This window comes from Lepidochelys kempii, chromosome 2 (assembly GCF_965140265.1).
Source record: "Lepidochelys kempii isolate rLepKem1 chromosome 2, rLepKem1.hap2, whole genome shotgun sequence".
NCBI lineage: Eukaryota > Metazoa > Chordata > Testudines > Cheloniidae > Lepidochelys > Lepidochelys kempii.
The window spans coordinates 110,646,596-110,674,585 of NC_133257.1; the positions used below are offsets into that span (position 1 = coordinate 110,646,596).

A 27,990-nucleotide genomic window follows, 5' to 3' on the forward strand; every position below is an offset into this window, starting at 1 on the left:
TGTATCCCCCCTAATTTTACTCCATCAGTGCCCACTTTTAAATGCAGGGCGCCAGTAAAAGTGATATGAACGTTTAGTAGGTGATAGAGTGGATTGGACATGAATACATACAGATAAAAGAAACTATTTAAAATTTCATTCTTTTGCCATTCTAATTAGGTTTAGTTGCATGCAAACCACGATATTGAATAACACAAGCCTCTTTACTGACCCTCCTAATGGCCCCAGGTTCCATACATGTTGAACAAGAAAGGTGACAAGAAGAGACCCAATGAGATAGACTTTGGGGTGGACCAGCAATTGCCCCGCTGGACCTCTGAGAAAGAAAAGAAGAGCTATTCCATCTCTCCCTGAGATATCAACAAAACTCCACATATCAAAGGCACATGGTAGATCTAAAAGAATCAGTATGGACAACTGATCATCATCCCTCCTCAAGAATCAATAATAAACCAGTCCAGTAGATCATGCTCTTCTTCTCGAAATCTTGTCCACCTTTGGCTTCTGTGACTCTGTCCCCTCTTGGTTCTCCTCCTACCTCTCTAATTGTTCCTTCAGCATGTCTTCTGGAGGATCCTCCTCATTCACCTTCCAACGTTCTGTAGGAGTTCAACAAGGCTCTGTATGCTTGGTCTCCTTTTTTCCCCTCTACACTTTATTTCTGGGTAATCTCATCCACAAACACAAGTTCAGCAGTAATTTAAACACCAATAATACCATCATCTCAATGCTGATGGCTCACAGATTTACCTCTCTGCCTCTAAAATCTCAGGTTGTCTCTCTGACATCTCCTCATGGATGTCTAGCCATCAGCTCAAGCTAAACATGGCTAAAACAGAGCTCCTAATCTTTCCCCCACCAAGTCCTCTCCGCTACTTCCTTTCTTGAGCACTGTCAACAACGCTGCCATCCTGCCTCCCGCTCAGCTTGTAACCTGGACATCATCTTCCACTCAGACCTCTCTCTAGATCCTCACATCCAGGCTGTATCTAATCATGCTGATTCTTTGTACATATGACCGCTAAGAAACAACCATTCCTAGCTATCCACAGGGCTAAAATTCTCAGGCTTTCAATATCTCTTGATACTGCCACACCCTTCTCTCTGGCTTTGACAAATGCTATCTTGCCCTGTTCGTATCCATTCAGAATGCTGCTGCAAAGCTCGTTTTCTGAGTCTGTTCCTTTGGCCATGTCACCTGTCTCTTTGCATCTCTCCACTAGTTGTGGATCCCTCCACTGTAACAAAATAAGCCGCTTGTGTTCACTTCAAAGGTCCTTCACAGTCAGTCCCCACCTGACCTTCATCTCTCCTTCACTATTGACTCCTGCCATCAATCAGCCCAGGATGCCAATACAACAATAATAAAACAGAAGATCAGTCTAGGAGCCTAAAACTTGCTAAGCTATTAAGACTTGAGGGCCAGGCAGAATCACAACCAAAATGTATGACCAAAGACGGTAATAAGACTCAGAAATGAAAGATATTTTAAGATCCGATTCAAAAGTCCCTCTCACAGTCATCTAAATAGTATTCGGTGTATGAATTTCAGAAGGTTAAAGGACTGAGATCCTGAAAAGATAGGAGTTGCTTTATTCTACTGTTAATTGAATTGTCTCGTTAGACTGAAACCCCCCCGCCGGTAAGGCAACTCCCATCTTTTCATGTACTATATATGTGTGTGTGTGTGTGTGTGTATAAACACACACACACACACTTACTTATGTCTGGCTATATGTATATAGCCAGACGTAAGTATTTACACACACACACACCCCTGCTACTGTATTTTCTACTCCATTCATCTGATGAAGTGGGTTCTAGCCCACGAAAGCTTAAATTTGTCAGTCTCTAAGGTGCCACAAGGACTCCTCATTGTTTTTGCTGATACAGACTAACAACTCTGAAAACCTGAGGTATAGTACTCTATGCATATAGCTACACTGCACTTATTGTGCCTTCCACCAGAAGATCTCAAAGTGTTTTATAAACATTAATGCATTTAATCTCAACACCCATGTGAAGTAGGGAAATTATATAATCCCCACTCTACAGATAGGAAACTGAAGCACATGGAAATTAAGTAACTTGCCCATGGGTACTTAAGGAATCTGTGTCAGAACCAGGATGAGAAACCATATTTCCTGACTCTCCAATGTCTGCCTTAACCACAAGCACATCCTTGTTAATATTTTTTCTGTAAACGGTGGTCTGTATTTTTCCATTGGGTTATCTGAGGCTGAATGGAATGCATCCATAGGTGGCAATTTTAATTTTTTTTCCATTTCACATACAAAGTGTATATATAAATGGAGCTTGTTCAGCTTTGATCAAATCTGATGTACAGGGAAACACTGTACCAGACAAAGAAATGGCTCCAGCAAGAGATTACAATAGTTATACACTCACTGAAACTAAATGAATTTGCAAAATGGCAAGTAGAGGAAGATATAAGAAATAATTTCTGAAATGCTGAGTGCATGAATTATAGCCCTTAGCTAAGCCTGATTTGTGTGACCAGCACTTATGCAGCAGATAACCCAGGCTGACAATGACCCTTGGCAGTATTGCAACATTAATATTTTCAGTAAAGGCTGAACTATTCTTGACCAATTTCTCCTGAGTAATAGCCAAAAGCATATTTGTATTCAACATCATGAACCAAATTCAGACCTGGTGTAACTCTGGATGATACTGAGGAAGAATTTGGCTTGCTATACATACATGGGCTGTTTTCCTTTCTTCTTTCCCCTATCTTTCACAATATATGAGCACTATGGATAGTGTGAGAAATGTAATTCTTTCACTGGTGTACGAGTTCTCTTACATTCCCTCATATAGAAGAGCAGTGGTGCAGTAGAGACAGGATCTTGTTCCAAGCCCACGGCACAATTGCCAGTATTTAGTGACCTTCTGCACCAGTAAGTCTGTCCTTTGGGGGTTGAAATAGATTTTCCTCACCTCTGTAAGTGAGGACTACACCTTTACACTATGTTATAGATGCTGTGAGCTGCTACGTATTTCAATATACATTGACGTGCATTTTTTAAAAGTAAATACAAAAAGCTGTGCAAAATCCCAAGTTATTAACAGAGTATATGTGCAGGTTTAAAGACTTACAAACAAATACATTGTAAAACAAAATATTTGACAATCAGTTCCTCCTTTACTTAGCTGCCAAGTGGTGTTCATGATTCTCCTTTCGTGCTGACTACAGTTGGTATTACTTGCATGTAAAGCAGCGTGTAGAGTGCAGCTGATTCTCTAGGAAATCCTGACAGAATCATCAAGAGAACGAGTGTGGTGGGGTTCGCGTGGATCCATGCAAGTAGTGGCCCTGTTAGTGGTATTTAAGATCTAGGCATTATTACTAGTAGTATGTCTACACCTCATTTGAGTGGACATGAAGTCTTTCCACCCTTTACTAGAAAATATTAATATATTGCAATGGATGAATTATCCATGCATTTATTATATTGCAAATCTTGACTAATCAGTAATGGTTATAGTTAATTATTTCAAATTGTCTGGCTTCTATCCACCGCTCAAGCCAACTCCAAAAAATGTAGATGCCGGAGGAGGGTCCGGGGGGGAAATCTAGAATTTACCAACACAAAGTTTTCATTCAGATTTCCAATCTACCCAGCCAGATCCCCAGATCCCACCTGATCTGTCAGCATCAAACCTTCCACTTATGAGCCCCCAACTTCCTTACGGGTTTTCAAGGAAAGATGCGCTATACAGAATGACTGGAAGGTTAAGAAATCAAGATTTTTGGAAGCACTGTCAAGGAATACCCCTCACTGTAGCAAGGGAGCTCCAGCTCAAGTGCCTCTGCTGATTGTAATAGTGGCATTACAGCATGGGCAGGGCCGTCCTTTGGGATACGCAGTACACAGTGCAGTAGGGCACCCGAAAATTTTGGGCACCATTCCCCTCGCTGGCCATGGCTGGAATCCTCTTTTCTCCAGCCCCTCCCCTATGCGGGGCCTGCAAGCTTCTCCCCGTCCCCTCGCTCGCTCCTCAGCCAGCCGGCCGAGGGTCCCAGCCTCTGGCTCTGCTGCCCCAGCCCCGGGGAGCCCAGAGCAGCGTGGCCGGTTACTGGCGGTGCAGTGGTCCGGCCCACCACTGTCTGGAGCGGAGTCTCTCCCTGGACCCTGCCTGCCTGCCTGCGCCACTCAGTCTCTGGCGGGGGCCAGGCCGTGGCCAGGACAGGAGGAGCAAAACTTCCACATGAGTCAGGGAGAGGCGGGGGTGGCGCCGAGCTGAGCGTGAGGGGAGGAAGAGACCATCCGATGAAGTGAGCTGTAGCCCACGAAAGCTTATGCTCAAATAAATTGGTTAGTCTCTAAGGTGCCACAAGTACTCCTTTTCTTTTTGCGGATACAGACTAACATGGCTGCTACTCTGAAACCAGTACACTCACTGTCTCTCATATTTCTCTAACACATGCTCACACACCCACATACACTCTGCCTCTCATGAGTCACATTCCCCCAGTACAGGTTGTCTCACACACACAGTCTCACACTCCGCAACACATACTCTCCCAACACACAGTCTCTCTCACACACAAACACTTGTATTATTGTTATTACTGCTTGGTACTTCCTGTCAAAATGCTCGTGGTGAGCTAGGGGCTGCAGGAGGGCCATGGGATTTGGCAAGATGCAGCCCCCATGTGACAGGGCGAAGCCTGCCTTGAGCCACTGCCACGGTGTCTGCTGAGTATAGGGTGACCAGACAGCAAATGTGAAAAATAAGGTCAGGAGGTGTGTGTGTGGGGGGGTAATAGGAGCCTATATAAGAAAACGACCCAAAAATCGGGACTGTCCCTATAAAATTGGGACATCTGGTCACCCTAGCTGCGTACGAAGCTTGGTGCGTGTCAGCAATGGGGGCAGGTTCTGGGGGTCCCCGAGCGGGGGTGGTGGCAGTGCCCCCTTGACACATTGGGGTCAGCAGCGCCGGCTGGGGACTGCCTTCAGTGGAGCATGGGGCACCAGTTTAATAATACTGTGTAGGGCCCCATAAATCCTAAGGGTGACCCTAAGCATGGGGAGACAGTCTTTCAGGTAAGCCCCATTTAGGGCTTCAAAGGTTCAGACCAGCACCTTGGACTCAGTCAGGAAACTTGCTGGAAGCCAGCATCTGCCTGAGCAGTAGTGTTAGTTACTTTCTGCAGGACACACCACTCAGCAAGTAGGGAGCTGCATTAGGTTCGGTTTCCCAAGCCGTCAGGGCAGCGTCCCTGCCCAGTCTGATTTAGAGCTCATGACAGTAGCCTAGTTTGTACTGACAAAATGTATGGATGACAGTCACAAGGTCCACATAGTAGAGAAAAGGTGACACCCTTCTAGCCAGAAATAAATGCAGAAATTGCCCCCACTTCTGACCACTCCCCTTCACTATTTTGGTCTTCTCTGATTACGACTGAGCCAGTTCACACTCATTTATTCTCCATAATGTCTTCATGACACCGCGTTACTTATATTTATTCTACTGCACCACATGAATCTGTATGTCATCAGCCTGCTGAATACGCTGCCGCTCGCTAACTGTCCTAGTGTCTTTAGATATATACTGACCACAAGAGTGGCATAACTGACTTCATGGTGGAAGAACAATTGCTCAAAACCACCCTTTGAGACTTCCCAACCAAGAATGAATAGAACCACCCGAGAGTCATCCACCCTCAGCCAGTAATGAACAAATGTGTCTCGACAAAATCTTGTGGTCAATGGCATCAAAGACAGATGACAGATCTAATGAAATCAACCTGGACACTTAATCCTTATCCATTGCTAAGAAAAGATCATTAACCAGCTCAATAAATACAGTCTAGTTTAGAGCAAACCTGACTATTCCCTGGCTATTGGGCTGACCTCTTAGCCAGATGATTCATACAGCAGTGACAACATCACAGCTACCTCTCCTAGCTTTTCCTGATCTATAGCATTTCTGTTAGTTGCCATCTATGTCTTTGAAGTAGGAGTCCATAGATTGAAACACTCGTTTTCCTGTTTCTGAAATACTTTTATCATGATGTTTAATAAAGGTAATGTTTTGCATGTATGTAGCTCCTTCCATCTATAGATCTGAAAGCACTTTATACTGAAGTGCTTGGGGACAAAGGTCCAGATCCTCAAAAGTATTTAGGCCATTGATTTCAATGGAAGTTAGGCACCTAACCCCCTTTGAGGATCTGCCCCAAAGTGACTTGCCCAAGGTCACACAGGATAAGCCCATTGCACCAGTACACTCTTGTCTTGTACTGCCATCTTGCACTCAGAGAGAGAAACTTATCTTTAAGTGGATATTTTTAAAATACTTGAAGTGCAACAATGCAAAAAGAGCCATCACACTGTAAAAAAGTCAATGATTGTTGTCCCACACTGGGAGAAACTACTTGGCTTTATAGCTCCTATGCTTGGGAACTGGATTGTTGCCTTACAAAACATTTCAATGGCAGTGTTATTGTTTATCTACTTTTCTAGGCTTCCACATAGCAGAGGTGTCTGTATGTGTCAATAGGGATCACTTGCCTCTGGAGTAGAAAGTAATGGGCTTAACTTCCAGGGACTGAGCATGTACACATTGCTGATACTGTAACCTAAGGCACCACTGTGCCTAAGGAAGCATTGCTCTGATACAAGGGCCGTCTCTTTGATATAAAACTAATGTCCTTTTTGCCCACGTCTATTGGTGGTCCAGGTAGAAGGTAAACATCCAATGGCATCTTTAAAGGAGTTGAGGCACAATGTTAGTATCCTGACCAAAGGATTAGAGTTGCACAGATATCTAAGGTGGTATGAGCAATTTCAGAATACAAAAATGTCTGTCCCCTTTGTCTGCAACAATCCTTTGGCCTGTTAATGCAACATCGCCATCAACACTACTCTGGTTTGGCACACCTTTGAGTGTTTACCTGGAACACACAGCTCTATGGGCTATATTCACAAAAGAATGTAGGTGTGACAATACTGAGCATCACCATGCCTAATTTTTAGGCACCTAGAAAATCACTGTGATTCACAAAGCCTGCGTTAGGCACCTAAGCTCCCTATACAATGACTGGGGAGAGATAGGAAGCTGAGAATGGGATTCACAAAAGACAGCATGCTAGGCAGTTCCCCATCTAAACTAGCTAATGGGAGATGCCAAGGCAAAGGGAATGTCCTAAGCCCCACACCATTCAGGGGGTTCAGCAGCGAGATGTGGGCTGCAGGGAGGTGCCTTCCTCTGTTTGGGATTCTCAGCTGCAAACCCTCTCTTGATGTGAGGCACCCGTTGTAGCAAGGTGGTGTGCAGAGAGGAGGAGCGGGCGCTCCCTTGTAACTGTTAGCCCAGATGCTAGAGTACTCACCTGGGATGTGGGTGAACTCTGGACCAAGTACCCCCACTGCCTAGGGGGAAGGGATTTGAAGAGTGATCTGACTACTGAGCTATAGGATATTCGGATATGGGGCTTCCACTGTCTCTTCTATTGAAGCTGTTCCATTGTGTCTAAATAATGAAAGACTCACTGGGCCAGAGAGAGGGAGTGGAAGCCTAAGAATGAATCTGTAGCCTGCTGGTTAGAGCACTCAGGTGGGAGACCCAGCCTCCCAGCTACAATGAATTTTTAAATTATTTTTCCACAGTGGAACTGCTTCAACAGAAAAGACTGAGGGAGCCCCACTGTAGAATATCCCATAGCACAGTGGTTATATTCCCCACCCCCAGGGCTGGTTAGTGTGGGTTTGCAGACAGGGCCTGATCTGGTAAGCAAGCTCTGAGTCCACTTACTGGACTGGCCCCACTGGTGAAATAGTCAGAGGAACGCCTGTTTCCCCCTGGTTCATGCATTGCTCTGGGGCTTAGGCATCCAGACACGTAATGTGGGGTACAGCACATATGCACAGAGGTAGAAACATAGGCACAGAGAGAACTTTTACTGAAGAATTGTAGGTGCTGAGCAAGTTTAAGGGCTTACAGGTTTGGAGGCAGCTGAGCTGGGGTTTTGTGAATCCCTGTGGGGCCTGATTCTGGGATTTAGGAGCCTAAAGTGACAGGTAGGTGCCTAAGTGCTTTTTTAGGTCTAGTCCTATGTGACTTGTTTCCTTCTCTCCTCACTCTATTTCCCTCCCCTTATGGGGGAATCTGATAGACTGAACAGGGATACCACCAACAGGGTGCTATAAACATTTAAGAGGGTTCTACAGAACTTCGTTTAATGACCCTACAGAAATTAATACAGAATGAAACCCTTTCTATAAATTTTGTACTAGTCTATAAAATTCTACAGCAAGAATATAGTTTGTCCTATAGAATTTAACAAATTGGAAAAGTCTGCAGAAAGGACATCATTGTCTATTAAATTCTACACAAGTGCCTCTTACTGGTTGCTAGGATGACCAAGTGTCTGTTTTTTGACCGGAACACCCGGTCAAAAAGGGACCCTGGCGGCTTCGGTCAGCACTGCCAACTGGACTGTTAAATGTCCGTTCGGCGGTGCTGTGGCGCTAAGGCAGGCTAGTCCCTATCTGTCCTGGCTGGCACTGCGCTGAGCCCCAGAAACGGCCAGCAGGTTCGGCTCCTAGGCGGTGGGGCCACAGGGCTCTATGCGCTATCCCCGCCCTGAACTCTAGCTCCGCACTCCCATTGACTGGAAACCGGCCAATGGAAGCTAGATAGGGCGATGCCTGTGGGTGAGAACAGCATGTGGCGCCTCCTGGTCCCCCGCCTAGGAGCCAGACCTGCTGGCTGTTTCTGAGGTGCAAGCAATGCAGTGCCAGGACAGGTAGGCAGCCAGTCTTAGCTCCCCACCCTGCTCCACTGACTGGGAGCTGCCCAAGGTAAGCCCATGCCCCAACCCCAAGCTCCTGCCCCAGCCCTGAGCCCCCCAAACCCAGAGCCCCCTCCTGCACCCCAAACCCCTCATCCCTGGCCCCACCCCAGAGCCTGCACCACCAGTCCAGAGCCTGCACCCCAACCCCCTGGCCCAGCCCAGAACTGCCTCCCACACCCTGAACCCCTCATCTCTGGCCCCACCCCAAAGCTCTCACCCCCTCCTGCACCCCACCCCCTGCCTCAACCCACAGCCCCCTCCCACACTCCAAATCCCTTGGCCCCACCCCCTAGCCTGGTGCCTCCTCCTGCAACCCAAACCCCTTATCCACAGCCCCACACCCAGAGACTGCACCCTCAGCCAGAGCCCTCATCCCCTCCCACACCCTGAACCCCTCATTTCTGGTCCCACCCCAGAGACTGCACCCCCTCCCACACCACAACCCCTTACCCCAGCCCAGTGAAAGTGAGTGAGTGTGGGGGACAGCAAGCCACTGGGGGGGGGAGGGGTGAGGGGAATGTAGTGAGCAGGGGCGGGGCTAGGGTGTTCGGTTTTGTGCGACTAGAAAGTTGGCCACCCTACTGTTTGCTCCCATTCCACTTTATTTCATCCCAGGTTCTTCTTCTAGTACCATGCTCTTAGTCCCTTCTTGTCCCTTCACATATACTCCTGTGATTCCAAGACAGACAGTAATCTGCTCACTTGGACAACTTTTTTATCCCCTCTCTCTGGGCCTGTGATCTCATCATATAGGAGCTGTCCTTACACAGCTTCCTCACAGCTAGTCCACATGATTTAAAATGGAAATTAAGTGCATCATGTACTATGCTGCATAAGCTGCTAACTACTGGCTCCTCTTCCATTGATATCCAAAACCAAACATGGGCCACGGGATGGTTAAGGTCCTGATGTACCAATGAGCTCCATACAGATGGGCCCCTGCATGGGCCCCATTGATTTCAATGGCTTCACAGAGGAACAGGTGTCCTGCTCATTGCACAATACAGTTAGCATTATGTGTTACAGGTTTCCCATTAGGGGCCTACACTGTCAGCACACCACCAGTATTTAAAGGGATAGCATAGATTTTTAAAAACTCAGATTTAAATTAAAATATATATAACTGTTAATACCACCACCACCAAAATTACGGCACAATTTGTAATACAATATACTTTTCATCATTTTAGGAACTTATATTACTTGTGAATTTCCCAAGACTTGGACAGTGAAATTAGACTCGTCAATTTTATTTCCTGGTTCTGAAGCACTAGCAAAATGTTCTGGCGTTTGCTTTTCCAGCAGTGCAGAAGAACGTTTCGTAATTCCTTAAAACCGTAATTTTCAGTTAATTTCCGTATACATTTTAACACACATTTGTATTCATATTTAGTGTAATAAATTAAACCTAAATTTGTTACAAAACCTATGGTTTCGGCCTTAGGTACACGACAATATAATCTGAGATACTTTTAGTATGGAATGTGCTGCATAAAATCAAATTCTATTATATTGTAATTTGGTTTAAAATGAATTTTGCTGCCTTTACTCACAGATAGTGTGAGCGACTGCATAAATACAAAGCTTTGACATCAGAGAAGTCATTATTATGCACCAATTTCAATGGCGTTACACCACAGGTGTATTTGACAGCCAGGATGTTTAACAGAAATAAACCCTATGTAATCACATAACATTCTGTGATAAGCCGCAGAGTATACATCTTAGAATAATTTTGGGACAAGCATTGGCTGGCTGATGCCCTTACCAGGATGCACACACTGCAAGCCAAAGAGAAGCAGGGGCCAGAATTTTTTCCCTGATTCTGGTTTGCCACCAAACCCTCAGAGTGATAGGAACTGGAAGGGCATAGAATCATAGGACTGGAAGGGACCTTGAAAGGACATCTAATCCAGTTCCCTGGACTCATAGCAGGACTGAGTATTATCTAGACCAGGGGTCGGCAACCGTCGGCACGTGGCCTATCAGGGTAATCTGCTGGCGAGCCGCAAGACATTTTGTTTACATTGACAATCCGCAGACACAGCCCCCTGCAGCTCCCAGTGGCTGCGGTTTGCCGTTCCCAGCCACTGGGAGCTGTGGGAAGCAGCTCGGGCCTGGCTGCCAGGCTAACAAAATGTCTCGTAGCCCGCCAGCAGATTACCCTGATGGGCTGCGTGCCAAAGGTTGCCAACCCCAATCTAGACCACTCCTGACAGGTGTTTGGCTAACCTGCTCTTAATCTCCAATGTTGGAGATTCCACAATCTCCCTAGGCAATTTATTCCAGTGCTTAACCACCCTGACAGTTAGGAAGTTTTTCCTAATGTCCAACCTAAACCTCCCTTGCTGCAATTTAAGCCCATTGCTTCTTGCTCTATTCTCAGAGGTTAAGGAGAACAATTTTTCTCCCTCCTCCTTGTAGCAACCTTTTATGTACTTGAAAACTGCTATCAAGTCCCCTCTCAGCGTTCTCTTCTCCAGACTAAACAAACCCAATTTTTTTCAATCTTCCCTCATAGGTCAAGTTTTCCAGGCCTTTAATCATTTTTGTTGCTCTTCTCTGGACTCTCTCTAATTTGTCCACATCTTTCCTGAACTGTGGTGCCCAGAACTGGATACAATACTTCAGCTGAGGCATGAGCACAGAGTAGAGCGGAAGAATGACTTCTCGTGTCTTGCTTACAACACTCCTGCTAATACATCCCAGAATGATGTTTGCTTCTTTTGCAACAGAGTTACACAGGTGACTCATATTTAGCTTTTGATCCACTATGAACCCCAGATCTTCTTCCGCAGTACTCCTTCCTAGGCATTCTAATGCAGGGATCAGGGATTGTGATCAGTGTGTTTCATGGTCAGTGACACCACGTGACCAGGTAATGGTTCCTTTCAGGAATAATCTGCATGTGGTGGGCATGTGCTCTGGCCAGTCATCCTACAGGTGCAAGAAAGAATGGTTCAGCGGTTATGGTGCTTGCCTAGGGCTCAGGAGAGCAGGGTTCAGTTCCCTGCTCTATTACAGACTTCTTGTCGGACGTTTGGCAAATCACATAGGCTATTTCTAATCTACAAGGCAAGGGTGTGATTCCCAACTCATGTAGACATAGCTGGGCTAGCTCTCACTTGAGCTAGCATACTAAAAACAGTAGTGTGGCCGTACTGGCAGGGGCTAGCCACCCTGACTGCAAACTTGCCTGAAACCCACGGGTATCTATGCAGGGCTGCTAGCAGAAACCAGTCCTGCCTGTGCTACTGTGGCTACACTACTACTGTTCCTGTCAGATGAGAGCTAGCAAGAGTATGTGAGCTGGGAATTACACCCCTAGCTCATAGTCTCTCTGGGCCTCAGTTTCCCATTTGTAAAATGGGGGTAATAGCACTTTCCTACCGCACTGGGATGCGGTGAGGATAAATACATTAGCCATATAAGTACGATGGAGGCAGGTTGGTGCCATGGCAGAATTGAAAGCTTTGAATACTATATTATTCTTACACACTTATCTTGGAGCAGCACCTAAAGGCAAACTAGGTTGGGGCCCCATAGTGCTGGGCGCTGTGCAAACATACAGAATATGATAAAGTCCAGTGAAGCCTAAGGCTGGATCTCAACCATCCAGTGGAAAAAGGGAGCAGTTAAAAAGCATCTTCTCTAAAATGTTCTTGCAACATTTGCTGTACTGTACTTTCTAAACAAAAGAATTTGGCAAAACCTCAACAGGCCCAGAATAAGAAACTCCACACTTAAATACATTTCCTGTCACCTACACAGATATCAAACCTCCTGGGTTTGTCTTCTCACAATTTCTTTCCATTTTACTCCATCTTAACAACTGTAAATGGCTTTGGTAAATTGTGCTAGAACATTTCCATTAACATTAGACAAAATTATGTCAATTGCACAGACAACAATTGTTGGCATATAGAGACCCTAATCTTTATACAGCATAAAGAACACAAGTCTGCATTACCTCTTCAGCGCATATCATACTAGTATTTCCACAACACCCCTCCTCTGTTCTCAACAGCCCCTTCTCCAACCAATCAGCTTAATGCAAAATAATTATGTTCTTACATTAATATCTGCACATCACTATTTTCTCTGTCTTCTCAATTTGCGTTGGAGTCCATGACAGTTTCCCTTCCTACAAACCCCTTCGCAAACAAATAAAGCTTGGTTTGCTTCCCTGCTATATTGCATACTGCTGTACTTATGAGTTGCTGGGGGGTGCTTGACCCCCACTTCACCCCTTCCCTCAAGCCCCCATCCCTGCCCCCACCCCGTTCCTCTCCCTCCCCCAAGTGCGCCCTGCCCTCGCTCCTGCCCAGCACCTCCTGCATGCTGCTGAACAGCTGATTTGCAGCAGGTGCTTGGAGGCAGGGGGAGGAGCTGATCTGCAGGGGCAGGGGCAGAGGGAGGAGGGGGGGAAAAGAGGGCTGCCAGTGCATGCTGACCACCTTTTTTTTTCCCTTCTCCTTCCTCTGTGGGTGCTCCAGCCCCTTTGCTATACTGAAACTCCTAGGTAACAGAAAGTATTGTTTTATTCCATTCGCAGAAATACTAAAATACATCTGAACACAGACAAGCTGTCGTGCCTGAAGTATGCATGGGTATGTCCCATGGCACTGAAACCTAATCAATTTTCAACACTAACACATTTGACCACACAAAGTGCCTCGCTCAAAGAATACTTTTCAGTATATCTAATGGTACTGCAAGTGTTAAATCTTTGTATCTATTAAATTAGCACATTTAAAACCATTTTAGTTGGGAGCAATTTTTGTAAATTTTTAAAAATGTATTATAAAACTCCCCAAGTAAAGCAGTCTTTTAAGGTCAGTCACACTGAAAACAAAAATGCATCAACATTTGACATAATCACTCCATCCATAAATGTAAGCATGCCTGCACTGCAGCTGGATTTTTCTTTTACAAAAGAGCATATGGAGGCAATTGCCTGAATGTAAATGTGATAAGGAATGGATGAAATGTGAACCAAATGATGCCTTGTTACTTAATATAAAGAGACTGGTCTGTGAGATCAAAGTTCTGTGACAGGGAATAATGGACTTAACTAGAGAGAAATGTTGCCTAGCTTTTGGTTTAAAACATGGCTATATTTTGATGAAATAGCATGTAGACAAAACTGGGACGTGTTTAAGAGCTAGCCAGAAACAAACCAAATGTGTACTAACATCTACCCCCACACCCACAAGAGCAATTCCCAGGTGCTCTGGGGCTAGTAACAAGAAACTTCTCTCTGCAGCAGAGATCCAGAAATCATGGCTGCAGTATGGGAACACCCTTTTTACTCTTGCCCTTAAGAGAATGCCACAAATAATGTCTCCTTTTCTGTGAAACTCCATTTGCTTTATTGTTAATTCACCCTCCCAAATTTCCCCCTCCTCCCCCATTTATTTGTACTGTCCAACTTTTGCATCTTATCATGCAGACTGTGAGCATTCTGGGGTAGGGCCTGACTGTCATCTTTGTTACATGTCTGTACAGAACCTAGCACTCGATAGATGTATCTGGGTGTTATGATAACATAAAACAACCACCACCACCAACTATTCAAATCTCTGTGAAAGAGAGTGACCCGATGTCGGGTAGTAAGCACTAGTTTAAAAAAAAAAAAAGTGTATTAAGGAAAGAAAACTGGGTCTTGAGTTGCTGAAAGCATTTTAAATAGACTGATTTTAAAAGGTCGCATAGAGAATTAAAACTGCCTACCTTCCACAGCAGTATCTTCTTGATGGGAATTTAAATGTTAAACTCCTCAAGAAATTCATTTCAGTTCTTGTTTTTTTTCAGTCTTTTGTTTTTCAATTACATTTGATAATATGGAACATTTTGTAAATTAGTATGAATCTGATGTCTCTGGCAGAACACTTGCACAAATAAGGTAAGGCATCCAATTTAACATACTTGTAATTAAAACAAAAAAAGGGGGTGGGGGAAGAAGAAAACATCCTAATAAAATAAAATGGAGCCAGACATGATACTCATTTTCCAGTGATGAGGGTAAGTATTGTTTATTGAAATTACATTTTTTTAATGTAATGTTCAAAGGGTTCTTTGTGGCTTATTGAACACATAAAAAACATAGTCCCAACCTTGATTGTTTAGGAAGATTCTGATCCTGCAAACACTTACTGTTTGGTTTCAATGGGAATATTGCCCCTTCTGACACCTTGCAAGTCACCTTGCAAAATCTGATCCTTCAAGTGTAAGCCATGCCACATCTACCCCTAGTTAAAGATGTGTCTCATCTACCGGTTGACCACTCATGGTGCCCCGTTTGGGCAACTCCTTTAAAGAATCTTGATTGCACCTCCAGATGGCAAACTATGTGGGCAAGAACAAGCTTCAGACATAGCCAATGCCTATCTCATGAGAAATACAATTGTCCATTCCCCTAGTTTTGACTTTCCACACCTTCTGTGGGCACTGCTCCATTACTTCAGATGTAGAGTGACCAGATATGCTGCAAATCAATGTAAGTGGGGCCTTCATGACTCACCTCCACCGCTTTGCCACTGTGGCCAATTAGAAGATGTAGATCATATACTTGCCAGCTGCATCCATCGGCAAGGGCAGCCTGGTTCCCTCATGGCCATGCACAATTCCCTTCCCTCAGCTATTGAGGGGTTAAGACGTTTGGATTAACACGCTTGACTTGAACGTTTATGCAAATGCAATAAAAATAAAATGGGATTATTCCCAGAAGCAGCTGCTGGCATGACATTAAGTGTCTGCAGGATCAGACCACAACCTCAGACATAAACATTACAAGTTATAAGGCAAAAAAGACTGGGGGGGAGAGAAGAGATAGAAGGACAAGGGTAGTAAATAAGAAGGTGAAGTTTCCTTAGGTTAGTTACATACTCATTCAGCATGCCAGTTTCCCCCCCGCTCTGATTTCCTTTCCTCTCCCCTCCATCTTCCCCCCCGCCCCCCAGCTTGCCTGGTAAAGTTAAAGAAGGCAAAGAGAAGGAGGAGGAAGGCCAGTGGCCTGGGTAAATTGGCAACAGAGATGGAACAATCAGGGGTAATGGCAATGCAGGAGGCACAGCTGCCAATAGAAACATCCCTTTGTACAGACATAACTAAGAGTTTTAAACGTGTGACCTTTATATTTCTGTAAGATCATTATTAATGTTCTACATCAAATTCAGCTCAAAGACTGGACAAATGAAGGGTTAGAGCCTTCTCCCATTGAAGTCAATAAGCATTTTGCCAGTCATTCACTTTAATGGGAGCTGGTTCAGGCCTTAAGCTTCCTATTTACAATAACTCTCGTCGTCTTCCTTTGCTCACATACCAGGGCTAATGGCCAGGTCAAAATAACTCACTTTCATGGGGGTCAGATCATTTGGAGCTCATTTTGTGCACTCCAGTGGATTACCAGTTTAATACTTCATCAAGCGCTATTTCTTCAGAAAGAATCTTTAAATAGTCACTGCCACACTCAAGCTAACTTTAAAAAGAGATGGGACATTCACAATGTATTATGAGATCAATCCCACGTTACTATGGAGCCAATCTATTTCTACATTATGGATCTACTCAGAGCGAGAGTGTTTTCAGCAAGGAGTCTGACTGGAGCTTTCAAGAGCTTCAGGTTGAAGTTGTTAAGTTGGTTTGCTCTCCACAGTTTAACTATCCTTTCAGGGTTTTTCTGGGAAAGGACTACAATGGAGCCATTAGTGGATGGGAGGAAGGGTTTGAGACTATTTTGTGGGGAAAGGTTTTGAACCTTGGCTGATACACGATATGTTAATAAAAATCCATAATGTGTATGTATGTATACACAGAGTCTGGGGCCAGTCTTGCAGGCAAAACTTCCACTGGCTTCCGTGGTACCAATGTCTCTTTTTACAGGATTAACTCAGCTTTAAACTCAGAGGGCCAGTTTTTTCTCAGTTACCAATACTTCCCACAAGTATAACTGTGAGCAGAATCTCACTCTCACCTTTGAATTTCTGCAAGATTGTTAGTAATAGTCAATATCAGACTGGACAAAAATTGAATAAAGCAAACTCATCTGCCACATATCTGTTTTAGGTAATATTTTAATCAGTCAACTAAAAGATTTAGGCCTAAATTGAAAACATGTGCAGTGATCTCAGTTGCTTAACTTTGGACACCTTCAGGGTATCTGATGTTTCGAAGATGGATATTCAGCAGTCTCAGAAAAAACTAGATCCCTAATTGTTTATTTTACATTTTAATATGCTTAGAAGCACTGAGAGGATGGGGCCCCATTGGGCTAGGCATATATATTAATTACACACACAAACAGAAAAGATGATCCCTGCCCCCAAAGAACTTGGAGACTCAAAAATGTAGGCATACAAAATTATTAGTCACTTTTGAAAATCTGGGACTTAAAGTGAAGCTGTACAATGAAAAATGATTTGGTAAATGTAGCACAGGGGGGATGCCAGGTTCATAGTGTCTCAGTACCTCCAGATCAGCTTTCCAGTCTTAAGGGAGGATGCATATTCCTCCTTGCTCTGCCACCAGTAGTTTCCCCTTCTCCCAGTCCACTCTCTACCCAGCTGCAGATATCCAGCCCTGGGTTGCACTATCCATGGGGTAAGAAGAAAGAGGAACAGAGCTGCAGAGATAGACACTCAATACGTTGTAGGATAGGTCAAATTCCCAAGGGGCAGTCCCTTCATACAGGCAGTCAGGGGGAAACAAACAATTTGTTACTGTACTATTAGTTAACAATTCTGTTGACAGTATGTGAACCAGAACAAATTCCATCTCTTCTAGAGTCTGTATTGGCTCTTTAGGGCTAAGAGGAGTGAAAAGCAATAAACACTTACTTTGGTCAGTAAAATCAACGGCTAGGACTCTCAATTAATGCAGGGAACACAGCAGCCAAGTTAGAAAGTGCCCAATATAGAGAGAGACATTTTCAGAGCAGAATCACACTTCAGAATGCCTGTGTGTATTACACAAGTTAATTAGCACACCAGGTGCCTGCTGTGTTCTTAATGGCTAGAAGTTCCTGGGAACAGCTGAGAGAGGATACTAATGGATTAGTCAACACCCCTGTTTAATTAGTTTGTCTAGATCAGAGCAGTGCTGACTGGAATGTGCGCTGGCTTCTAAACAGGTTAGATTAGGGGTGGGCAAACCTTTTGGCCCAAGGGCCACATCAGGGTTCCGAAACTGTATGGAGGGCCTGGTAGGGAAGGCAGTGCCTCCCCAAACAGCCTGGCCCCCCACCCCCACCCCACCCCCTGACTACCCCCCTGAGAACCCCCAACCCATCCAACCCCCCTGCTCCTTGTCCCCTGACAGCCTCCTCCCAGGACCCCCTGCCCCAAACCACCACCCCTGACCCCTATCCGCATCCCTGCCCCCTGCCATGCCCCCCGAGACTCCCATGCCTATCCAACCCCCCTGTTCCCCATCCCCTGACCCCCCCAGAACCACCCCTTGACTGCCCCCTGGAACTCCCTGCCCCTTATCAAGCCCCCCTGCTCCCCACCCCCTTACCATGCCGCTCAGAGTACCAGGACTGGCAGCCGTGCCGCCCGGCCGGAGCCAGCCACGCCGCCGTGCAGTCTAGAGCACTGGGGCAGGCCGGCGGCTCTTGCAATGGCTCTGCCCAGCAGGAGCTTGCAGACCCGCCGCCCAGAGCGCTGGCAGCATGGCGAGCTGAGGCTGCAGAGGAGAGGGCACAGCAGGGAAGGGGCCGGGGGTAGCCTCCTCAGCCGGGAGCTCAAGAACCGGGCATGAGGGTCCTGTGGGCCGGATGTGGCCCGCGGGCCGTAGTTTGCCCACTTCTGGGTTAGACTGTCATATTGTTCTGCAGAAAGTCTTTGGCTTTTCCTTTCTTTCTGTTCTGTGTTAAATAAAAGTGAAGCAGCATTCTCTTAAAGCTGTCAGAGAGAATGCCTTGCAAGCCTTTGTTATATAACACTTACTTTCAGTTACTCTTATCTTCATCATGAAAAGGGCCCACATATTAGAGCATGTTAAGATAAAATAATTATACGTTGGGCCCAGTCTTGCAACCCTTACTCGACAGAGTATATCCCATGCCAATATTTATCCATTCACATAACACAAGACCATTGGATTACCCAATGAAATTAATAAGCAGCAGGTTTAATACAAACAGAAGAAAGTACTTCTTCACACAACACAGAGTCAACCTGTGGAACTCATTGCCAAGGGATGCTGCGAAGGCCAAAGTATAACTAGGATCAAAAAAGAATTAGGTAAGTTCATGGAGGATAGCTCCATCAGCAGTTATTAGCTAAGATGGTCAGGGATGCAACCCCATGCTCTGGATGTGCCTAAACCTCTGACTGCCAGATGCTAGGATTGGACGACAGGGAATGGATCACTTGATATTTGCTGTTCTGTTCATTCCCCCTGAAGCACCTGGCACCTGGCCGCTGTCGAAAGACAGAATACAGAACTAGATGGACCATTGGTCTAATAGTATGGCCATTCTTATGTTCTTATTGTAATATCATTCCTCTCTGGTACTATAAGTGAAAGTAGAAACAAACACACACCTCCTCCTGCTTTTCAAGCATTGTTTTGTGGAGAGTTAATCCTTATTTACTTTGAAAGTCACAATTTAATCTCTTTCTAAATCAGTTCTAAGAGTTTGGGTTTTTTAAGAAAATAAATCAGCAAATATTTGGTTTTGAGAGGAAAACGAGTACCCCAGAGCAGTGGTCTCCAACCTTTTTATGCACAGGATCACTTTTTGAATTTAAGGGCAACCTAGGATTTACCCCTTCCCTTCCCTGAGGCTCTGCCCCACTCACTCCATCCCCACTCCCTGTTGCTCGCTCTCCTCCACCCTCACTCACTTTCTCCGGCCTGGTGCAGGGGTTGGGATGTGGGAGGGGCTGCAGGATGGGGCTGAGGGATTCAGAGTGTAGGAGCGGGCTCTGGGCTGAGGCTGGGGCAAAAAGTTTGGGGGCAGGAGGGAGTGAGGGGTGCAAGCTCTGGGAGGGAGTTTGGGTGCAGGAGGGGGGTCTGGGATGGGGCAGAGTATTAGGGTGCAGGAGGGGGTACAGGGTGCTGGCTCCAGGAGGGGGCTTGGGGGTGGGGGTTTGGGGTGCAGGAGGTATAGGGTGCTGGCTCCGGGAGGGTGCTCAGGGCTGGGGGCTGGGGTGCAGGCTCCTGCCTAGCGGCACTTACCTTGGGCGGCTCCCCAGTCGGTGGGGCAGCAGGGCAAAGGCAGCTCCCTCCCTGCCTTGGCCCCACGCCGCTCCTGGATGTGGCCAGCATACCCTGCAGCCCCTGGGGAGGGAGGGGACGTGGCTTTGTGCGCTGCCCCTCCCTGCAGGCACCGCCCCACAGCTCCCATTGGCCACAGTTCCCCATTCCCTGCCAATGGGAGCTGCAGGGGCGGTGCTTGTAGGCAGGAGAAGCGCACAAAGACCCCTTCCCCCGCCCTCCCCAGGGGCAGCAGAAGCATGCTGTCCACTTCCGGGAGCAAGTATGGGGCCAGGTCAGGCAGGGAGCCTGCCTTAGCCCCACTGTGCTGCTGGACTTTTAGCAGCCGGAGAGCACGATCGACTCTCAGAGGTTCCAGGATCGACCGGTCGATTGCAATCTACCATTTGATGACCACTGCCCCAGAGAAATGCAAGCTAGTAGTTTGAGTGCAAGCCAGGGAGCCAGGAACTCACACGCCCCTTCTTTGGCTCTAATGCTGGCTCCTTCTGTGGCTTATGCAAAGAAAAAATTGTCATCTACATTTTCCATATGTTCTGAATTCTTTTTTAATACTAATGATTTATATATAAGCACTTTTCATCTTGAAGGATCTCTCAGTGCTTGACAAAACAGTATAAATAATAAAATAGAGTAGAAAATATCTACATTGTAAAACATAGACATGACAATTACATGCAAAACATACTACTAATCTACTGAATTGCTCGGAGAGTCCTATTATCCCGATTCACTTTTATTGCTCCATTTTATGACCAAGTTATTTGTGTGTAAGTAGGGCTTTCCACTTTTTAAGCAGCCCCCTCCTGCCTAATTCATTCAGTGATGACATAACCTAGTTCTGGTCATTTCCATGATGAATTGGATTTGTCAGACTCTGGACTGTGGTCTTATAATGTGCCATATCATTACATTTGTTTGCATTAAGACTCCAGTTAACTGAATAACCTCCTTGTCTTTTATTGGAAAGAGTCCACAGCTTTATTGAGTTACATAATTTACAACCAATAGCATAATCAATAAAACTTTAACAAACACGTAACCTTGGACAAACCTCATATATTGATTTATTTAAATATTCTTACAAGGTCTGCCTCTAGCTTGAAATATAGTCCCAGCAACAGCAGCGAAAGTTGCTAACCTTAAAGACACACAGTGTAGAATAGAAAGAATTATCTACTAGGAGACACCTCATCCATCCTTTAAATTCCTCAGCTCTATGCCAGAATTGTCGTCTCCCAGAGCCTCACAGTGCCCTATGGCAGTAAAGCTTTCTGCTCTCCCAAAACCTAATTTCAGTTTACAAATGGAACCCTTCTAGCTTCATCTCTCCCACAGGTTTCAGAGACTCTCCCTGACTTCCTTTTTCTGTCTTTGAGGAAAGGGACATCTAGGATCCCAAGGAGATTCTTTTTAGCTCATGTGTAGCCTTTGACTTTGGAGAAGGTCTGATGCTCTCACCCTGGCCTTTTCTGCACTGGGAAAATGCATCATATTAGAAAACGTATTAACTAAGATGAAACATGCACTAGGAAACTAGCATGCACAAGGACAGTCATTTTTAAGAATGTGTTAGCGGGTCATGATTAACCCTGAAGGCAAGAGGGTGGGATCTTAGACTTAACTACAATTAGCTAATGCATTTTAAAACATGACTTGTCCCTGTCTATACTAAGTTGTGTTTAACATCAGGTAGGTGTGACATGCTGGGGTGCAATCCAGACCAGTCAGGGGCTGTGTCTCCTCACCCTCCAACCTTGGGTGCCTTACAATGCCTTGCTGCAGTAGCTTCCACCTGGGCCACTCACAAACAGACTTCCAGCATGCAAGCCATACCTGGAGTGTGTGTGTGTAACTACAACCTGCCAGCCACACACAGGTTACACTCTGGCTTTTACCAGCCCTGGTTACTTCTGCATGGTGACCCCAACATACTCCCAGTCCTGGATTATCCCCCCAAAATGTATGTCTTGTACTTCCCACCCCTTCTTGAACAGTCCAAATATATTAAGTCCGTTGTTCCTTTAAGGGAATAATATACACTAACTTATTATCTTAAATAGAATTACCCATAGAGACAATGTGAGTGAGGTAATCTTTTATTGGACCAACTTCTGCTGGGGAGAGAGACATGCTTTTGAGCCACGTAGAGCTTTTCTTCAGGTGTGGTAAGGTACCCCAAGCAGCAAAGCAAAATGCTATAACTACATTGCATACATAGAGTTTCCCAGACATTTTAACTCAAATACCTTGGATTAGATAAAACAATAAAACAAGTTTATTAACTACAAAGAGAGAGATTTTAAGGGAGTACAAGCAATGAGGCATAAGAGTGAGAAATGGATACAAGAAAAATAAAGATGAAATGCTTTCCAGTGTCTAACTTAGTGGCGGGCAACCTGCGGCCCGCGGGCCACATGCAGCCCATCAGGTAATCTGATTGCGGTCCGGAAGACATTTTGCTGACTTTGATCGTCTGAAGGCACGGCCCCCCGCAGCTCCCAGTGGTCGCGGTTCGCTGTTCCTGGCCAATGGGAGCTGTGGGAAGCGGCAGCCAGCATGTCTCTGCGGCACACCGCTTCCCGCAGCTTCCATTGGCCATAAACAGAGAATCGCGGCCACAGGGAACTGCGGGGGGCTGTGCCTGCAGATGGTCAATGTCAGCAAAATGTCTCACGGCCCACAATCAGATTACCCTGATGGGCCGCATGCGCCTGTAGGCCACAGGTTGCCCACCGCTGGTCTAACTTAACAAACAATATTAGATTTGAAGCAAAGTTTCTCACCCCATGCTTTCAACAGCATTACTGACAAACCTCTAGGTCAAGACCCCTCCTCCAGAGTCCAACAGCTGCTTCTTTTGTCTTCTCAGGTCAACGAGTCAGAAGGACAGGGAGAGAGAGAGGAGGCGTGTCTTGGGGTGTTTGCCCCTCCTCTGTTTATAGCTTCAGTCCCCCTCTTAAATAAACCTTTCCAGCAGAGAACCAGGGGACAAAGGGTCTGTGTGAAAGAATGTTCCCTTCTGAGTTTTTTCATCTGTGTATGCTCACATGCAGGTTTTCTTTTGTTTCCTCTCTTCCCCCTTCCTGCTTGATGACTCTGTTTACCGATTAAATGCAAATTAAGGCAAACACACACTCCTTTGTTCAAGACAGGTCTGTTTGACCAATTTGGTGCTATGCGAGTCTGAACATGCATTTTTAACACCATAAGGGAGAAATTTAATAAATAATTCTGCTACACACATTTTATCATGATATTACTGATCAGCAAATTATGTCATATCTTGTACAGAGATTATTACAATAGTGTGTAGGGGGTGAATACAGGGGTGCATTCCATCACAGTAGGTAAGACTTTTCTAACATGATGTATCATGTTAAATTTATTTTCCCATTATACAAAAGGCCTCTGATGTCTCATGAGTGCAGTTAAGTGGATGATATCTGTATAAACGCAGTTATGGAATTGATACAACCTAGGAAGCTAGTATTTTATTATCCCTACTTCTCTAGTTTTAAGTCTATGAAAAAAACCAACAGACAGTATCTGCTAGGGAATCTAAATACATTATAGCAAGAGAGTTTTGCGTCAATGGGAATTTCACAGGTAATTTAAATCTGGATAAGACAGAGCACTAGAAAAAGCAATCTACACTCCTGCACTAGCATTATGCAGAGTAGATGATTTTATAGGTCTTTTCCAGCTTCAGTTTCAGTGGTTCTATGAATATTACTGAGGTTATAGATATTATTAGGAATAATTAAGACGGTTAATGTTTTTCTAAGCTATGTAATATTTTTGTAACCTAGAGCAGGCCATTTATTTAGAAAATGTATATAGACTTTTCTTAGAGAATAACGCATTCATTGCCAAATGCTTTGAAAGGTTTCATTTTCAAAAGGGATGCGTGAGAGATGCTGCAATACAGCTTCCCAGGAAATGTTGGGGGTTGGTGTTCAAAGTTCCCATGGACCCTTTGTAGACTATTGTTCAACAGCCAAAACTGCTCCTTATTAGATCACTATAAGACAAGTGCCTGGAGGGAGTCAGAAATGAATTGAATTCTTTAGATGTAAATGATTGTGTGGGACCATTTTGGTTTAATAGATACCCTGGAGAGGTACCCTAGTGGAACATGGGAACTTTATTATAAGAATAATTGTTTAGCTAGAGATTTTTATCTCGTTAAATTAATGATTCACTGGGGGCTTATGCTGGAAAATGAAGGGAAGATTTTAGACAGAACATTAGATAAAATGTTTGAATGGAGCCATGTACTGAGATGGTCAGCAAAGATTTATAGGCTAGGGAGGTTAAATTGTTTAATATGAAAATTGCTATTGCCCTGTAGACACAGGGCTTCCAATAAGCTCAGAATCAGGGCTTCTGGGTATTGCTACACTGCAGCTGGGAGTGAGCCTACCTGCCCAGGTAGACAGACTCGCACTAGCTCAAGCTGAGCTAAAAATAGCAGTGTGGACATTGCAAAATGGGCAGCAGCTCAGGTTCTCAAGCCACCTGCCCCACTACTTTTGAGCTCAGGTGGCTAGCCCGAATCCCTGCTGCAGCCACTATGTCCACACAGCTACTTTTAGCCCGTTCGTTCGAGTGAAGGTAGCGCACAACTGTCTACCTGGGCTGGGAGGCACGTTCCCAGCTGCAATGCACGGCTACATGTCCTGCTGCTCAGCGCTGTCTGCAAATCAGGGTAACGAAATGCATATCACAATGTAACCTTGAGACCTTGGAGAGACTCTAGTTTTGCACATAGCAAGCAAGGTGGGACGTCTCTTCTCAGGATTTAAAGAAAACTTATTGGCAGAAGATGGCAGGACAAAGAAAAAATATTTAGGGTCATATTAAGGGTCCTAGTGTTTAAGCTACCCTGTAGGGGGTGGGAGAGCTCCTTTGCTTGCCTGGTTGTGGCTGCAGAAGTTAGGAATAGGCAAAAAGCCATCCAGGCACTCTGTGCTGACTCGTTCGCTTGTGCTGCTCCTCCTTTGGTAAAGGTGCAGGATGTGTTTCCCCCTTCTTCTCTCCTCTCCCCAAGTGGTGGCCTCCCAGCACCGTCCAGTGTGCCAAGGCCAAACCTCCACCTTGCCCAGACATGCTCCTTCTGGTCTCTCCAATGCTGCCAGCAGAACTAGAGTCCTTCAACCCCTTGCATTCAGTGGCTTATAGACAGCCAAATAATGGAAGCTTCAATGGAAAAAAAGGGGACCTCCTGCATCTTCTTCCTCCCTTGCACATCTGTGCTGAAGCAGACATAATTTGGTACTAGGATATAAGGGAATCTAGTCTGATTTGTTGTGAATGAGATGATGAGGCTAAATAGCATAAACTGCTACTACACCAATGGGAGAGCTTATCTCATCAGCATAATTAATCCACCTCCACAGGATGGAGTGGAACAAAGCCTCCGGTCAACATAGTGCTGTCTACACCGGGGGCTAGGTCGGTATAACTGTGTCGCTCAAGGGTGTGTATTTTTCAATACCGATATTACTCTGTAGGGTAGACCTGACCTAAGAGATGCCCATTTTGGTCTCAGTGGGAGTTGAGGGTGCTCAGTGTCTCCTGGGATCAGGCGCTTTGTGAGCGACAGATAAACTGGATGAAACTCCTGCAGAGATCCTGTGAAGATGTAAAAAGCTCATTGTGAGGAGTGCAATACACACTTCACTTACTATAGCTTCAGAAATAATGTCAGAAGAAGTGAATTTAAATTCCTCTAAATGCAATTAGAGTTGACAAGATTTCTCATGGTGAGAGACTGGGTTAAAACAAGAGCTAAAAGTTCCCATCCAGTTCATAAAGCCTTAGGTAGCTATTGGTAATATGAATTAAATTAATCAAAATGGGTAAAAGCTAATGATCCACTTGGGAACAAAATTAGCTCCTTAATGAAAGAAATGGAGTTAAGAAATTATAATAGAATATTAACAGATGTGCCCCTTGGAAATTATAAATTTGCAAAATCCCTTTACGTACATATTAGTTTGAGTCAAATTATCACTAAATCTGGCCCTGGAGATGTGATGTGAATTTATGCATTAGAATCTGTTCAGAGGGATGTGAAAACCTCCTTCAGGTGTTTTTACTGAAATAGGAAAGGTGTCAAAGAACATTTTTCTGAGTGACAGCCTGGATATGGTTAAAAAAAAAATCTAACTTTTCATTGTATTTTGCCAAACTCTTTTAAATGATCCTTGCTCTCTTTTATGGAGGTTGGATCCTTGGGAATAATACTTCTACAGGAAGTTCACATTTGAGTAAACCATAGAGGACCCAGTCCTGTTCCACTCCAAGTTGATGGAATCTTGCTGTTGATTTTAATGGGAACAGGATCTAGCCTATCCCAAGAAACTGAAGTGTAAAGACAATTTATCTATATGGATCAGTTTAGTGAGGAACTATAGATTCCTTACAGATTAGAAAAATGTCAGTGTTAATTACAATGAAAAATGCAATAAGATTGCTCAAGTTGTGACTATAACGCATTTATTTAAAAATGGTATTACTGTTTCCAGCCAAGAACTTTTCTTAACCATTTATGGAAAACATAAAAGCCACTGGGAATTACTTCGGATAAGAACTAGATTCAAGTCATTTTTACACATGCTGCTCACATCAGCATACAGCTGGTTTTTGGCATTTTGAGTCTGTGAAATTTTTAAGCCATTTATAATAGCATGTGATTTGTACAAAAAATAGCAAAGAATTTGTTTGTATTTTTTAAAAAAATATCACTCTAGGGTGCTGGATACAGGCATCCAGAGGCCAAGCAGAATGTCTAAGTGCTTATTAGAGAGACAACGTGGGTGAGGTAATATCTTTTATTGGACCAACTTCTGTTGGTGAGAGAGACAAGCTTTTGAGCTTACACAGAGCTCTTCTTCAGGGCTGGGAAATGTACTCTGAGAGTATGTCTATGTTGCAGTTAGACACTCACAGCTGGCCTGTTCCAACTGACTCAGGCTGTGGTGCTGTTTAATTGAAGTATAGACATTTGGGCTTGGGCTGTATCCCGAGCTCTGGGACCCTCCCACCTTGCAGGATCCTGCAGCCTGGCTAGAGCCTGAGCCTAAATGTCTACACTGCATTAAACAGCCCCTTAGCCCAAGTCAGCTGGCACAGGCCAGCCATGGATTTCTAACTGCAGCATAGACACAGGCCAGGTCTATAGCTATGTCAGTATAACCATGTCGATGTCGGTATAACTACATTGCTCAGGGGTATGAAAAATCCACACGCCCTGAATGACAGTTATACTGACCTCACCTCCGTATCGACAGCGCTACGTTGGCGGGAGAGCTTCTCCCTTTGACATAGCTACCATCTCTCGGGGAGGTGGATTAACTATGCCAGCGGGAGAAGCTCTCCTGTTGGTGTAGTAGCATCTTCACTAAAGTGCTACAGTGGCGCACCTGCATCTGTGTAGCCATGCCACTGTAGCTCTGTAGATGTAGACAAGCCCACACCCAGAGTGTCCCAGCTAAATGTAAATCGCAACAGACTGTTTAGCATAAGTAGTTATCATATAGTTCAACGGACCATTCAAGGGGAAGTCATAGGGAGGAAAGGACGGGAGGGGGCAGGAAAGGCAGCTGGGTACGGGGGAGTTGTTAGTGGGCTACTGATTGTTGTAATAAATCATAAATCCAGTGTCTCTAATCTGTCCATGATTTTTAGTGTCTAGTAAAGTTATAAATTCAAGCTCCCAGGCTTGTCTTTTGAAAGTGTTGTGCAGGTTTCCTTTGAAGATGAAGACTGAGAGATCAGATATAGAGTAATTGCTTTGTGAAAAGTGTTCACTCACAGGTGATATGGTATTTTTGGCTTTTATCATTTTCCAGTGTTAGTTCATTTGAGAGCGCAGTGATTGTTTGGTTTCACCCACATAGTTGTTACTGGGGCATTTAGTGCACTGGACG

The 27,990-nt window shown here is 44.9% G+C and overlaps 1 protein-coding gene across 2 annotated transcripts in view; it reads right to left on the reverse strand.

Moving 5' to 3' along the window:
• RNF182 (ring finger protein 182) overlaps nucleotides 1-27,990 on the reverse strand; it is a 238,260-nt gene that overhangs the window by 74,511 nt on the left and 135,759 nt on the right. Inside the window, exon 9 of one of the 2 annotated variants that reach the window (XR_012157315.1) lies at nucleotides 22,754-23,152. The exons of the other annotated variant lie outside the window; for it this stretch is intronic. The gene's annotated coding sequence lies outside the window, so the exon portion shown is untranslated. Of the gene's footprint in view, nucleotides 1-22,753; nucleotides 23,153-27,990 lie in introns of those variants that run through there. 2 annotated transcript variants of the gene reach the window in all.